The sequence below is a fragment of the Hippocampus bargibanti genome, linkage group LG03, assembly GCF_051943395.1.
Source record: "Hippocampus bargibanti isolate YZ-2025 linkage group LG03, ASM5194339v1, whole genome shotgun sequence".
Classification (NCBI taxonomy): domain Eukaryota; kingdom Metazoa; phylum Chordata; class Actinopteri; order Syngnathiformes; family Syngnathidae; genus Hippocampus; species Hippocampus bargibanti.
In genome coordinates, this window is record NC_142736.1 from 32,265,266 (window position 1) to 32,280,665 (window position 15,400).

The following is a 15,400-nucleotide window of genomic DNA, read 5'->3' on the forward strand; positions in this document are numbered from 1 at the left end:
CATTGGTGTTTTGCATTTGACTACAAATATGATACTGCGTGTTTTTGCTATTTTGGATGCTATGCAACGTTTTTCTGATGTCAGTTAGGAAACAAAAAATGGTGTCGGTTGCCCTTTAAATCTCTGTGGTGTTCAGCAATGTTGAATGTGAATGTGCATTGACATGAAAGAGAGCCAGATCTGAGGGATGCCATAAGCTGGGCTCCAGGGCCTTAACAGAAAGACCCTGAAGACATGCTGGGAATATTAGAGAATGATTGATACACACAGCTGGGGAACGGAGGCGAGCCAAAGGAATGTTAAGGAGTTTTTATCTGGGCTTGCTCCTTTGAAATATGCTTGACAATCCTCTGCGTTTTCCTCTAAGAAGGAACCGATAGATTAGGACACAAGACTGGCAAGAGTGTCGAGAATTCTCATGAGAAACAACAGCGTATTCAAGTGGGCGCCACTAATCTGCCCAGATTTATTCTTATTCATTAAAAAAAACAGCTAATTTTCACGTTTACATATTGATTTTCCACACACGTTTCCTTTGAAAGTCGTATTTGACAGAATGCAGGAATATTTTTCAATGTTCTCCCAAAAATACATCAACAAATAAATAAAACAATCACGCAGATAAACAAACATCAACTAACAAACAGAGAGCGAGTTAGCTATTAACTAGCTAGCTATTTGAGTCAGGAAACATTAGCTATATAGCTAGCTTGCTAGCTAATAGCTTACTATAAGCTAGCTAGCTAGCTAGCTATCTTTCTATCTATTTGAGTTATCCCGGGTTGAGTGAACGCTGGCGCGTGTGGCTGCCGCTGCTCACCCACAAAAAAACTTATCCTGTGTCTAAAGTGACCTTGAGAGTTTTGAAAGGCACTTTTATTAAATGAAATGTATTATTATAAATAAATAAATACAAATAAAAACAATCACATAGATAAACAAACATAGAAATAAACAAACAAATACATACATACATAAATAAATAATAAATAAATAAATAAATGTCAACCAACAACCACGAGCTAGCTAGCTATTTGAGTCAGGAAACATTAGCTATATAGCTAGCTTGCTATCTAATAGCTTTCTATGAGCTAGCTCGCTATCTTTCTATCTATTTGAGTTCTTCCTGGTTGAGTGAACGCTAGCGCATGTGGCTACCGTTGCTCACCCACAAAAAAACTTATCCTGTGTCTGTAAAGTGACCTTGATAGTTATGAAAGGCACTTATAAATGAAATTATTATTATTATTACTATTATCATTATTATAAATAAATAAAAAATGAAACAACAAAAAAAAAACAATCACATAAACAACAAACAAACACAATAATACATGAATAAATAACCGAACTGCCAAATGACCAGATAAATAAACAAACAAATAAATAGATGAATAAATTAATTAATTAAATAAAATTACGTCGCCAAAACAATCGGTCGCGGCTGACCGGAAGTCAGTTGATCGGTTACCCGTGCATCACGTGAGGTAAGGGCGGAAATGGAAATAAAGTATGTCTGTTACGTGTTTTTAATATTATATAATTGTGTTTTAATATTGTATATCTGTGTGTTAAAATACTTTTACCAATTTACATTTTACGAAAAGGAGAGTAAAAAATTAAAAAATAATAAAACTGAAACTTCGGCCACATTCAACTTACGGCAACGCGTGACGTAATCACAGGAAGTTGTTCGCTGACAGCCGCTTTCAATTGATTCCCGCGATCAGTCCACCTGTGAGGTGAAATTTGTTTTGTTTGTTTATTCTCTGTCCAAACTTTGTTTGAATGCATTTCAAAGAATAGAAGCATGGTTCGCCAAGAGAGGAATTTTAAAACGGATCACATAAACTCCGATCGTGACGTCTCTACACTTCACGTGCTGCAAGAGTGCAAAAGGACGCCACTGCCTCCGTATGTCAAGGTCTCCTACGAAGGTAGGCCCTGATTTCCTTTCTATAAACTCTTGAATATGATTTTATGTTTAAGTGTTTTATTTCTATGACGAGCGCGCACCGTAACAGGGGTCGGGGGTGGGGGCGATCGTGGAGAGTTTCGCTGCATGAAAAACCGAATGTTGACGACAATTTCTACAACGTTATGAAGTTCCCCATGCACCCCCACTTTCATATTACTCTTCCACTTGGAAGCCGAATTTATCTTTTGAATGAATTTCGTTTGCAATTTCGCGATGTCCCTGAACGTACCGGTCCATTTCAAGGCATTTCAAGGTCCGCGAAACCCCACAAGTTAGCGTGACAATATTTCCTCGAGCCGAACAAAATGTTCACCGCGATGTCTGTATTGTCGCGCTTCGCCACTGTGATTTCAAGAGTCTTATAAAAATGTGCATAAATAATTTATGCACATTTGTCAACTTTCAATGTATACGTTTTCCCTGCATTTTATAGGTATTTTCATCATTTTGAATTGTTTACGCCGTATAACAACTTTTATACGATAAAAAAACGATTTTAATAAAACCAATCTTGTTTTACCCATTTCGGCTCTAATCGGATCGTCTCGGTCACTGGTAGCAAACGACAACGCGTTCGTCAATTATTAATATTGTCACGGTGTCCGCGGTATAGAAGCGAAAGTTATCTTGGATCAGGCATTTATTTTCTGCGGTTTCTGCGGAGTCATTGTCGATGAAGTATGATATGCGAATGTGCGTCACATTGTTTTCGTTTGATTTTGTATTTCTGTTTCCGTATTTGTTTTTATTCTATCTCTGTTTTTATTCTTGCTAGAAGTAAATAACGATGTGTCGAGTTGTGTTCATAAGGTTCATTATCGCTTTAATAAGGGACATTGCAATCATTAATAAGGGGAGCAAAAGTCATATTCGACCATATGGATATATTTTTTTATCGCTGCGTACCTGTCTATTATGAAAGCATAATGTGCGCATGCGCGTTAAACTGCATTTCCGCTTGTGTTATCGTTTTTTTATCATTTCAAATAATATGCGGCGTACTACAACTTTTATACGGGAATTGTAATCATTTATAAGGGCAGCTATTCGCCAAGGTTATCAGGTATGCTGATTCTCTCACTGGAGACTGCGCCTGTGACTGAACATGTCTTGACAAACCTGCGGCAGGCTTTTCTACTGACCTTTCGCCACCCCGAGGTGATCTCTGCTCACTACACTACTCATTCGTGATCAATAAGCAATCAGACAACTGATCTCCATACGCTTAGGGCCAACAAAAAGTGTTTACCAAGCAAGCAGTCACCTTTGCAAATGACGGTTTTATTTGCCGTCATATAATAGGTACGCTACAGGGACGTATATTCCACCTCGATTGTTTCTCTCCAGTGAACCGAGCGCACTCTGTACTCGCAATCGTGTATCATTGCATTTTTGTGAAGTACGTAGTCGTTTTTCGTGGGATTTTAAAAGCTATGCAGCTTATGATGACGTATTACACGTTTCACTCCATGGCGGTTCTTGAAATTTCCCAATACGACAACGAGAAACGGGGAAAAAAAAATGGATTGAAGTTTACGCTCTTTTGGCTAACACTACCGTTTATAAAGGTGAGTAAGTTGTATTTTCATAAATCATAGAAGTGGTAGAATATACATTTTTCTCCATAACTGCCAAGTTTCAAGCAAAAAGAAGTATTAGCATATATATTTATAGAGCTTGCAATTTTCTTTCCTAATAGTTCCGTTCCGACCAAACGGTCGTAAGTCAAAATGGTCGTAAGTCGAAATCCATTCAAAATGTTGAATAGAGACTCTGAGGCTAAAGATTCGCAGACTCCCCCTCTTGAAATGTTAGAAATAGGGTCTGGAGGTCGTGGACGTAAGTACGGGTGGTCATAAGTTGGGCTGGTCGTAAGTCGGATGTTGCCTGTATTCAGTGTCAGCCATTTTTGATTTCTGACGAAAATCTGCTTGCATTCAATCGTTGATATTTGCTCATTTATATTTTGAATCTTTTCCTGTGTTTTCTGTTGTTTAGAATTTCAAAAAAAGCTTTCCAATGTTACCTTACTCGTTAAGATCTGCCAAAAATTAAGAAAGTTATGATCGTTTAAACTGTAATGAAGAACTCGCTCACAGATTTTCATTGTTTTAACTGTGTAATTACAGGCAGAAAATCCCCTCATATTTCCAAAATTTAAAATTCCATTATTTCCTTATTATTTGTCATCGAAAAATAATCTATACTTCATCTGAAAGCTTTAATATGCTATTAGAAAATGTGTGATCAATTATTATGAGATAAAGAATGGCAATGAATGAGTTAAAATAATATAAAATAGTAAAATAATTTTGTGAGTATTATCAAAAAAAATATTTTAAAGAATACATTCTGAAAAAAAAAATCAGAAATAAAATATTTCGAGCTTACTTGGTTGTCGTTACTTGCCAGTTACTTTGCCAGAGGTCTGATCCGCACCCTACCGCAACAAAATGCATTTAAATTCCCGAATAAATTCGAAAACTGCATTAAAATAAAGGCAAATCCAATCCAATCCAAAATGAGTTAACAGCGCCAAACTCATTTGTCGTTTGAATATTCGCATGCGATATTCAACAGGAGTTGACATTCCGCTCCCACGTTTGCAGCTGGAGTGTGGGTGTCGCCGTTCCCCCAAAACAAAAGCAACGTGCGTATCTCGTTGTCTGATGTATCTCAACCTGCTTTATATTTATTATAAAGTCTCCAGCAAACTTGTACTTACTCATCTCATTTACATAATGCCAATATATGTACACGCATATTTGTTGTTTTTCCTCTCCATTTTGTTTTGTTACCTTTTTATGATCTTCTTCTGTGGCTTTGAAGTACACGGAAGAGAGCACAGCATAAAAGCTAACGGAACAAAAAAAAAAAGGACTTTGAACCGGAATGCAGATTGTGCGCTCGTATCTTTGCTGTTTCTAGCACATTTTCTTTTCGGAACAGTAAACAAACATACCCGACGTTTGATTGGCGGCCTGATGAAAATATTACAAGGAAATATAACTCGCTTTTTGTTTTGTCCCATATTGCTTAAATTTTGTTTGGATTTTGAGCCCTAATCCCTCGTAGTAGCTGGTGTCCTCCGGCTTCACTCTATGGAGTTTGCAAGTTCTCCCCGGGCTCGCGTGGGTTTTCTACGGGTCCTCCGGTTTCCTCTCACATTCCGAAAAAGTAATGAACCAGCGACTGAACCAGCGACTGAACCAGTGACTGAACCAGTGACTGAACCAGCGACTGAACCAGCGACTGAACCAGCGACTGAACCAGCGACTGAACCAGCGACTGAACCAGCGACTGAACCAATGACTGAACCAATGACCGAACCAATGATTTAACCATTTTTTGCAATGATCCCAAGTAGTATCTGGTCTCCTCATTGAAATGTTTTGCGACCATAAAACATATGCAAAAATGAAACATATGAAATAAAACAGCTGTTTATTTCCAGTTGTATTTTCAAAAGTCTCTATCACAGAATGGTAATTACAATTATAAGTGAACGTCTCCTCAGGGACACATGAATGACCCGACCCCCGGATAAGCGGTAGAAAATGGACGGATGGATGCATGGTCAGGCTCATGCTTTGAATCTTACGTGACAATTTCTGAAAAGACATTTTATTCAAAATCCTGTGACTAAATGCTTAAAGAACAAAAAAAAAAAACTCATTTGCATCATTTGCATGCTTTATTTGCTTGGATGTTAATCTGAAAAAAAAAAAAAACAGCCCGGTAGTGGAGTGGTTAGCACAGTGACTTTATAATGCATAGGTGGTGAGTTAGAGTCCCGCTCCGGCCTCACTCTGTGGAGTTTGCATGTTCTCCCTGGGCTCGCGTGGGTTTTCTACGGGTCGTCCGGTTTCCTCTCATGTTGCACAAAATGATGAACCAATGACCCAACCAGTGACTCAATCAATGAACCAACGACTGGACCAGCGACTGGACCAGCGACTCGGCCAGCGACTCAACCAGCAACCAAAGCACCCCCCATGACCCTAATGATGATAAAGCGGTCTGGAAAATGGATGGATGGTTCATTTAAAAAAAATGAATGTATCATAGTCACAATTGAATATTTCTTGAAGGCACCTTAAACGTTCACATCTTCAGGCATGCCTGGTAACGCTCGCAAATCCCGGTTGACCCCGGTGTCCTCAGTATTTAGGACATAATGTTGCAGATCCAAATTTTCAAGTCATGTATCTCGATCCAGAGGATTTAATTTTGTGCAACCATGTGACAAATTGAAATCGGGTATATCCAACACTTATTTTGAGTGTATGTGGGTGGAAACATCCGCGTGCGTCTTTGGCAAACGTAATTATCTCATAAAGCATCTCAATCAGCCAGATTTTTTTTCTTACTTCGAAGAGAACCAAACAGCGCATTAATCAGACGACAAATTCTATTCTAGTGACAACAAAAAGGCTGTGAAGTGTCGCCGTGGCAAATCAGCCAAATCCCCGATCAAAGCGATTTGTATATTGACTTTGCAAAAGCAAAAACAGCTGATGATTGGATTGCCAAAGTTTGAACAAGAAAGAAGACATCCAAAAAGCTTGAAAGCTACGCGGGGTCCATATGGGCGCCAAATCGGGTTACTTTAAAATGAGTATCGCTCAGCTCACGGCCCAACATGCTTCAAGAAACTATTTTTCATTCAAAATTATATTTTGCTCTGGTGAATGAATGATTGTTGCTAGAAAAGTAGTGATGTGAAAAGTCATCCCACCACACTTCCTGAATATACAACTCATTTATATAATAACTGCAACAGCAGCAGCAGCAACAGGAACAACAACAATAACAGCAACAACAATAACAGTAATAATAATAACAGTAATATTAGTAATAATATTAGTAATAATATTAACAGTAGCAGTGCTAGTAGTAATAGTAGTAACAGTAATAGTAGTAACAGTAGTAACAGTAATAGTAGTAACAGTAGTAATAGCAGTAGTAATAATACTAGTAATAATAGTAGTAGTAATAATAGTAGTAGTAATAATACTAGTAATAATAATAATAATAATAATAATAAATAATAGTAATAATAGTAATAGTAGTAATTGTAATAGTAATATTAACAGTAATAGTAGTAATACATTTCATTTGTAAGCGCCTTTCAAAACTATCAAGGTCACTTTACAGTCACTAGATCAGTTTTTCTGTGGGTGAGCAGCGGCAGCCACACGCGCTAGCGTTCACTCAACCCGGAATAACTCAAATAAATAAAAAAACTAGCTAGACAGCTATTATATAGCCAATAGATGGCCAGCCAGCTAGCCAACAGATAGCTAATAGCTATCCAGCTAAGAGAGCTAGCAAGCTGGATAGATAGCTAACAGATAGCCAAGTACATAGTGCCCCGAATCTCCATCAGTATTCTCAGCAAAACATGCTAACTACAGTAAAGTCTCGTTATATCGATATTCAAGGGAGTCCGAAAAAATATCGATATAACCGGGACTATCGATATATCAGATATCGATATAACGAGACTTTACTGTATGTTAAAATGCTACATGTGGCCAATTTCTTCATTGCAAATAAAAAATAAATTATGTTTTAGCTAAATTATGGCATGGCATTCCAATGAAGGGAAGTATTCACTGTGGATGTATATATCAGAATCAGAATCAGAATCATCTTTATTGCCAAGTATGTAGAACACACAAGGAATTTGTTTCCGGTAGAACACGCTGCACTAGTATCGTCGTCAAAAAAACTGCTAAGTGGCACTATACAGTTCCATTTTGGCTACTGTTGAAAATATATATTTAACTCATTCATTGCTATTGACAAATTTATTCGGCAATTGAAAATATGACGAAGAGCGCCATTCCTGAATTTGTTCAGGTTTTGTTTCTTGTTTGGGTGCCGATAAAGCGCCTGTTAGACCTCTTGTGATGTTTTTTTCCCTTCCACAAGGGCGAAGCATTTCCCGTTTTCCCATGTTAGCCCTTTGTTCCAGCTTCAGCTGTTTTTAAAGTGCTATATAAACCATTATGTATGTATTGCATTGTATTTTGGACAGCCGCCCTCATTTCATGCTTCTATAACTCCAGACCCGTATAATTTAGGAATTAACTCTTTTTTTGTGATGGAAGAAGAGAGGCTAAGGTTTCTTACGCTGAATTGAATGTTTATGTAGTCCTAAAACTTCTTTGGGTCCTGACATTCGAGTCAAAATGACAAAAACCCTAGCACTGAAATGGAGACATTTTTGCACATCTGGTCCTTACATTTCCTACTTTAATCAGAAAAAAATAATTAATTCCTAAATGATATGGGTCTGGAGTTATATGAGCTTGAAACGAGGGCGGCTGTCCAAAATACAATCAAATACATACATATTGGTTTATATAGCGCTTTAGCAAAAGCTTAAGCTAAAACAAAGCGCTAACATGGAAAAAAAGACAAATGATTCCCCCTTGTGGAAGCAAAAAAACATTACCAGAGGTCTGTCCAGCGCTTTGTCAGCACACAAGCATGAAAAAACTAAACCTGAGCAAATTCGGAAATGGCGCTCTACGTCATATTTTCAATTCCTGAATAAAAAAATTGGGAATGACAGTGAATGAGTTAAGGTACGTTAGCTTCTTGCCTGTGCATCACCCTGCAAACTGTTGAAGCTAATACTGACCGAATGAACGTATGATATTTGATTGATAGATGGAGGTTGAGCGACGCACGTCTTCAGCAGTTTTAAGGTTTGCTCGCACAGTTTCTGAAAACTGAGAGAAGGTTTTCCGAAATATAATCATGAATATTCTGGACCCCCATTCCACCCCTCCACAAATTCATTTAAAAGTTCCTGTGGACCAATTTCACTGTTCTCTCTGATGTGACGATGACACAATTCCTTAAATCAAATTGCTTCAATGCACACACACACACACACACTTTGGAGGCAATGTAGCATCCACGCCTGAGAAGGTGGCATCATTAAAAAAAACAAATTGGCGACTGTAGTTCGGAATTTGGCTCTTATCTGAATTGGCATCGCCCCCCCCCCCCCCTCTCATGGCATGATAACCGTCACTGTGACTCACTGAGTTTATACGCAAAATATTCTTCACAACACCGTGGAAATTCCGTCAACTGTTCTGTCAGACTGCAAAGTTTGGATTTTTGCTCTTTTAACACGTGCCGATCCTTCACTTCCTCTTTCTAACCCTCTGTCAGGGATGTTCCATGAAGATAGATTTGTATCCTGGCTAATGAGCTCTTCCTGTAAAGGAGTTTACCAAGTCCTAAATTATGTCCTGTGAAGTCACTTACCAAGTCCTAAATTATGTCCAGTAAAGTAGTTTACCAAGTCCTAAATTATGTCCTGTGCAGGAGTTTACCAAGTCCTAAATTATGTCCTGCGAAGTAGCTAACCAAGTCCTAAATTATGTCCTGTGAGGTAGTTTACCAAGTCCTAAATTATGTCCTGTGAAGTAGTTTACCAAGTCTTAAATTATGTCTTGTGAGGTAGTTTACCAAGTCCTAAATTATGTCCTGTGAGGTAGTTTACCAAGTCCTAAATTATGTCCTGTGAAGTAGTTTACCAAGTCCTAAATTATGTCCTGTGAAGTAGTTTACCAAGTCCTAAATTATGTCTTGTGAGGTAGTTTACCAAGTCCTAAATTATGTCCTGTGCAGGAGTTTACCAAGTCCTAAATTATGTCCAGTAAAGTAGTTTACCAAGTCCTAAATTATGTCCTGTGAAGTAGTTTACCATGTCCTAAATTATGTCCTGTGAAGGAGCTTACCAAGTCCTAAATTATGTCCTGCGAAGTAGCTAACCAAGTCCTAAATTATGTCCTGTGAGGTAGTTTACCAAGTCCTAAATTATGTCCTGTGAAGTAGTTTACCAAGTCCTAAATTATGTCCAGTAAAGTAGTTTACCAAGTCCTAAATTATGTCCTGTGAAGTAGTTTACCATGTCCTAAATTATGTCCTGTGAAGTAGCTAACCAAGTCCTAAATTGTGTCCTGTGAAGCAGTTTAGCAAATCATAAATTAGATCCTGTGAAGTAGTTTACCAAGTCCTAAATGTTGTCCTTTGAAGGAGTTTACCTAGTCCAAAATTAGTCTAAGACCAGATCTCCTACATGAAGATGACAGTTTAACAGGCTGTGTCTGTTCACCTCAGATTGACCCCAGGTTTCCTGTGCCTCCATAGTGAGCCTTGTGTTCGTCGGCCAACTAATTTTGAAACTTTTAAATATGATATATTATATTCTGTCTATTCTCTATCACCCTCAAACGCTCTCATTTTATTGTCTCTGCGAAACTTTTTTTAATCGTCAGAGGGAGCGTTTCCTCTCCCAGGGTATTTTTTTTTCCCCTCTCATGGTGTTAAACTAGTTGGATTGTGAGGCAAACAGGCAAAGGTAGGGGACTCGTGAATCCAATCCCAAAATCCTCAGAAATGAAGCCGGCACAGCAACTTATTGGCAGACGCATTACTTTTCAGTTTGTTCTTCTCAATCAATTCACTTGAAAAGCTAAAAAGCAATCTGGCGCACGGCGTCTCCCGCCGGTGGGGTCCTGATTGATGAATGCGAGAGGCAATGTGCATATCCAAGCAAAGGTTCTCTTGACGTCTCCTCAAATTCCATTGGGTGGAAAATGTGGATGGAGCGTGGCGGCGATGGCGTCGCTAACTTGGGCGAGAGTGGATTGATATTCCGCGGGGGGGAAGTGACAGTTCATCCGAAGGATGAATGGAAGCCAAAGTGGAAAACAAACAGGCGGATCCATGTCGAAAGTGACAGCGGCGGAAGAGGAAGAAAGCCAAAAGTGGAAGTGGAAATTAAAGCAACCCGTAGAGATCAGCAAAAGTTGCTAAGTGACTTCATCTTTCAAAGGGTTAATCATCATATTCCCATCATCGCTTTATAAATATTTCTCATTGCCTTCAAATCGTTATACACGAGCGCACTGTGATGTTGCACTTGGGGGCGCAGCTCACGATGTCACTTCTTACTTATAGAGATTTATCCGCACTTCTGTCCTGTGAAGTAGCTTACCAAGTCCTAAATAGTGTACTGTGAAGAAATTTACTAAGTCCTATGTGAAGTAGCTTACCAAGTCCTAAATTATGTCCTGTGAAGTAGCTTACTAAATCCTAAATTATGTCCTGTGAAGTATTTTACCAAGTCCTAAATTATGTCCTGTGAAGTAGTTTACCAAGTCCTAAATTATGTCCTGTGAAGTAGTTTACCAATTCCTAAATTATTTTTGGTGAAGTACTTTACCAAGTCCTAAATTGTGTCCTGTGAAGGAGTTTACCGAGTCCTAAATTATGTCTTGTGAAGTAGTTTACCAAGTCCTAAGTTATGTCATGTGAAGGAGTTTACCAATTCCTAAATTATGTTCGGTGAAATACTTTAGCAAGTCCTAAATTGTTTCCTGTGAAGGAGTTTACCGAGTCCTAAATTATGTCCTGTGAAGTAGTTTACCAAGTCCTAAATTATGTCCTGTGAAGTAGTTTACCAATTCCTAAATTATTTTTGGTGAAGTACTTTACCAAGTCCTAAATTGTGTCCTGTGAAGGAGTTTACAGGGTCCTAAATTATGTCTTGTGAAGTAGTTTACCAAGTCCTAAATTATGTCCTGTGAAGTAGTTTACCAAGTCCTAAATTATGTCCTGTGAAGGAGTTTACCAAGTCCTAAACTGTGTCCTGTGAAGTAGTTTACCAAGTCCTAAATTGTGTCCTGTGAAGTAGTTTACCAAGTCCTAAATTATGTCTTGTGAGGTAGTTTACCAAGTCCTAAATTAGTCCGAGGCCAGATCTCCGACATGAAGACGACAGTTTAACAGGCTGTGTCTGTTCACCTCAGATTGACCCTTACCATCTTTCCAAGGGTTAATCATCATATTTCGATGATCGCTTTATAAATATTTCTTCTTGCTTTTTTATCCGCGCTTTTAAGTCTTGAGTTTTAGCGTCGGGGCTGAATTCTTGACATCAAGGATCCAGTGAGAGTGAGTAAGCCCCAGCCATAATCAATTCAATGAAGAAAAAAACAATGGCTTTTACGGGGTGCAAGCCAATTTTGTGGTTGCCACATGCTATTGTCCAGATAAAAAAATAAATTCCCTGGCATATCTCTCAGAATTGCGGCGTTGCAAGAACATCCTTCAGTAAGCCAAGGGCCACGGACAGGTCCCCCTATGCTGATTTGACGTAAACAGCGCCAATTTACGCTTACAATTTATAATTACAGTGATACCTCGGCTTAGATGGAAAACTACATAAATAATGCAATGGTCAATTGTTGTGTGTCACAGCCAACACACAGAAAGAAGGTGTAAGTTGACACAAATTCCCAGCGGACAAATCAGCCCATTTCCAACGGAGCTTGGGCGCCATCTTGTGCATTTTCTGGGCGCTACATTGGAGTCCAGACGGCTGGAATTGATCCGGAAGGACTTCTTGAATCGATTGCAAACATTTATGCTTTCCTCTTCAGAACTATTTGAATCATATTCATAACTGGATGAGTAACAACAAATGATCTTTTTCCGAATCTGAACTCTCTGAAGCTATTGTTTTGATTCTGGAGCAAGGCAGTTTGTGAAGGAGCATCCTGGTGTGACGTCACGAACAAGGGGGCGGGACTTTCTGAATCTCCCCAGCTCCAAGCTCATTTTGTGGCAGTTTTGGGACACTTGAAATCATTTTTATTGGTGTTTTGCATTTGACTAAAAATACCAGCCTGTGTGTTTTGGGTATTTTAGATGCTATAAAACGCTTTTCTGATGTCAGGAAACAAACAAATGGTGTTGGTTGTCCTTTAAAAAAGTATTGTCAACCGGTAGGGAACCCACAAGAGGATAACTTGTGATTGTCTCATTTTCAAGTTACTCGTGAGTCATTCTTTCCATGTTCCGAATAAAAAGTGTCTATCAAGCTCAACCCCATTACCAAAGATTGATTGGATCCATTTTCCAACTTCAGAGTACATTTCCTTTGCTGCGCTCATTTTTCACCACTATATATCTCACGGTGTGACAATAACCCCGGGATAATAGATGACTTGAATATGTTAAAAGAAAGACAATAGTGTGAGCGGGCGCACTTGCAGGTGTAGTGAACGAGAGGCAAAGATCACCGCAATAATCATGCGGCTGCCCCTCCGGGAATGGTCGGCAGAGGCGAGGTCTCAGAGAGAGAGATGCCGAAATGGAGGGCATCGCAGAGGAAGGACGAGATGGGGGTGGAAGGTAGAGACGGAGAAATAACTAATTCAGTTGACTCAAAGAAATAACTGCATGGAAACCAAAACAAAACGACGGGAGAAAGATGGCGGGGGGGTCGGGCAGGGGTGAACGTCAATGATAACATGCAAAGATACAATTCAGTAAGCGGTAAGACGTTTCGAAAATAGCCAACACAACTTGACCGAACATTTGTTGGTTAGCCAGTAAGGTGTTTGCTGAAGAGTTTTGAGAAATATGAAAAAAACTTCAGACTTTACAATACAGTGATACATCAGTTTACGAGCCCCTTGGCTTCCAAACTTTTCGGTTTACGAACGTTAAATTTTTGAAAATTTTACCTTGGCATACAAACTATTTTTCGGGATACACACGGATCGCCACAATGAGTGATGAGTGACGAGCCTGTTCTCCTGACAAGAAAATGGCAGCCGACTGTTTTTGTCCTCAATATCCCACCCCCAGTCTTCAGTTAAAGCCACATGATTGGTCAAGAACGCAGCAGTGAGGGAAGGTGGTTTAAACATTAAAGAGACAGGCAGACGACAGAGAGAGTGAGAAAATTGATAGAAAACAGTGAAATTTGGACTTATTTCAACTTTTATACTTCAAAGGCACAGTGTAGACTGCAAGATTAAAATATCCCATCAATCAGGCTGCACAAATAACCCGCACAAGCCATCTGTACAGTTGGTACAAAAAGCTATCAACCCAGCTGAACAGAACACAATTGATGAGGAACAAGGTAAAATTATGGCAGAGAAAGCACGTCCAAGGGATCATTCTTCAAGATGGTGAAAGAAGAAGGCTACGTTCCTCATCAGGCGTTTAATGCTGATGAAACCGGCCACTCCATTCCATCAACGACCATCACAAAGGTAAATAAAACGACTTTATTATACTGTACAGATTATTTCTTTAATTATAATACCATCACACATTTATTATACATAAAATAAGGTATATGTTGTGTAGGTTTTAAGGACCTGGTCACGAATTATTCTCATTTTAAATGTTTCCTATGGGAAATTAATTTTTGGGATACACACTTTTCACCTTACACACATTGTCTGGGAACCAATTAAGTTCGTAAGCCAAGGTATCACGGTACTATACATACATATTGTATTATATAGCGCGTGTAACAAACCGCTAAAATGGACATTAGGAAAATGCTGACCCCTTCAGCAAAACAAGGCCAAAGGTCTGGCCAGCGATTATATACAAGAAATAAAGCAGTCACAAAGATAGTAGAAAACATTAAGGAATGAAACCAAGATCAAGTCTGAATCATCAGTTAAATGCCAAAGAGGCGGTTTTTACAAATGGGCAGTGAGGGGCCTTGCCGAATGTTCAGTGGCAGGTCATTCCGGAGAGTGGGAACAGCAACAGAACAGGTTCGATCCCCTCTGAGTCTCCGTTTAGTTTTTGGCACATCTAATAATGTCTGGTCAGCAGACCTGATGAGCCGTGGAGGTGTGTAGGGGTGGATGAGCGAGGCCATTTAAAGATTTGAAAACAAATAATACATTCTTAAATGTATCGGGAGTCAGTGAAGGGATGCCAGAGTACAGATACTTTAACTTTAGCCTATCAATGTACTGTTCACTGCCAAACAGACGGCGCGGAGATCTGACGGCGGCGATACGGCCTTGCACTATTCAGTTACCCCTTCCTCATTGAAAGTTTCCCGCCGATGCGACAAAGGCCACAAAGTCTCCGCCGATTCAATTTAAGGAGCGTGAACAAGTTAAGAGAGCAAAGACTCATTTGTCATGCGCGCCGACGACGGATGGACCAGTTCAGGAGAGAGCGACGTTGCCTTCAGAGAAAAAAAAAAAAAAATCGCATTCACGCGGTCCCAAGGTCCGTGTGACAGTTCTGTCACAAGCATGTAGGACACCGAAATGGCGAGATGAAGCAATCGTGTAACAAAGGACAACTTGGAAGAGGTCCTTGCATATTAATTGCACTGTAGAATTCAAATGCGACGCCTCCCCTGTTGCAATTATGGATCACGGGATAGCATCTTTGGCCACATTTGTGTCTGGGAGCGTTCCTTTAATGCGTTATAAAAATGCAAATCAGGGCAGAGCGTTTGAAAATATACGGTCCCTTTGAAAGGCAGTGAAATGCCTTCACCAAGCCGTCAGAAGAAATAGAAGATGCCGAGTTTAAAGTCGCCGGTGGAAGTCTATA

The 15,400-nt window shown here is 39.4% G+C and overlaps 1 long non-coding RNA gene across 1 annotated transcript in view; it reads left to right on the plus strand.

Moving 5' to 3' along the window:
* Positions 1-1,599: 1,599 nt before the first annotated feature.
* The window catches only part of LOC148900995 (uncharacterized), a 119,906-nt gene continuing 106,105 nt past the window's right edge, over positions 1,600-15,400 (plus strand). Inside the window, exon 1 of the long non-coding RNA XR_016114377.1 lies at positions 1,600-1,937. This is a non-coding gene — a long non-coding RNA (uncharacterized LOC148900995). The remainder of the gene's footprint in view (positions 1,938-15,400) is intronic.